The sequence below is a fragment of the Papio anubis genome, chromosome 4 (assembly GCF_008728515.1).
Source record: "Papio anubis isolate 15944 chromosome 4, Panubis1.0, whole genome shotgun sequence".
Classification (NCBI taxonomy): Eukaryota; Metazoa; Chordata; class Mammalia; order Primates; family Cercopithecidae; genus Papio; species Papio anubis.
In genome coordinates this window covers 148958436-148959901 of record NC_044979.1, presented here as the reverse complement: position 1 = coordinate 148959901, position 1466 = coordinate 148958436, and positions in this window count along the sequence as shown.

Below are 1466 nucleotides of genomic sequence, written 5' to 3'. Positions count from 1 at the left end.
CTGCTGCTGACGGGGGAAGCAGGGCCCCCACCCCGTCTGGCCTCGGCCTCTGCGGACCCGGGCACAGCCCCGCACCCCCGCGGTGGTTGCCGTCCCTGCGTGGGTTTTATTTTCTCCACTCAGCGTCCTGTGACCACAGAGCTGGCATGAGGCAGGGAGCGGTACGGCCTCAGCACGGAGTCCGCGGGAGGAAGTCTCCGGCTCACAGCTAATCCTGGGTGGAGATGATAGCCGGGAGTCTCAGGCTGTTTAAAGTCTTCATAGTGGCTTCCTGGCGCCCCATGCTCCAGCTGCATGGAAGGCTTCCAGCTGAGAGAGCTTCCCGGAGTCTGTCCCCGGGGCCGAGCCTTCAGGGGCCAGGCCATGGGAGCTGGGTCTTCCTGTGCCCAGAGTCTCGTCCCCTGCGGACCTGCGAGGTGGCCAGATGATGAGCCTGGCACTGAGCAGAATTCCTCGGGCCTTAGGGGGCTCTGCCACCACCCACCCATTGTTGGCAGGGCAGGGAAGGCCGGCCCACACCCAGGTCCCGCTGCCTGCACCCTCTGGGGAAACCAGCTTTGAACAGGAGAGGGGCCAGGAGCCCCCAAGAGGCAGGCCCGAGGGCTCGGAGCCACGAGAGTTCCTCAGCCAGGCCTGCGACAAACACAGCTGCCCTCCTCTTTCAGCCCCGCTGCCCCAGCCGCAGAACGTTGGCCCCGGCCACTCGCAGGGGAGGGCACTCGCTGTCCAGAGAGAAAACCCATTCCTTTCCTCTGGTTCTATTCCCCAAAGACATGCAAATACTTTTTCCAGGAATTTCTCTAACAGCAAAGATGCACAGACCCTTGACTTTAAACTGACCTAGAGGCCCAGGAGAACCTAGTTATTTCTGGCACAGGCACCTGGGTGCGGGGTCTGGCCTGGTTCACTCTGGAGTGCCTGAGTCATGGTGGAAATTCAATATTTGTTAAGGAAATTGGCAAAAGGATGAACGAAGAAAGAGAACATTACACGGTGTTTTCAAAACGTCCACAGCTACATTCCTCTGTAAATGCAGGAGTTTGTTCCTAGGTGGCTCCTGCACTTAGGCTGGAAACCCTACAGTCACCGGGGGCTCAGCCCGGCACACCTGTGTGGGCAGGCAGCGGGGAGCGTGGGGGAGGAAAGAGGGGCCCCATGAGACTGTGCCCACCTGGATGCCCTGCTGGGCTTGCAGCCAGGCCACCTCCCTGGCCCGGACCCCTCAGGGCCTCTGGACAGGGGCTGCAGGCTGCCTCTGGACCCTGCTCCTGGACCAGCCTCTGCTGGAGGGCGGCGCCCTGCACCTTAACAGCCAGCCACACCAGGCCACACCGGGCACGGCTGTCACCTACAGGTGAAGCCACAAATTTAACCTCAGATAAGGTAATATAATCACGGCAAGGAGCAAGGCCAGGCTTTTTAAACAGCACGTCAACAGCACAAACCAGAGGCAAGAGAGAACCAAG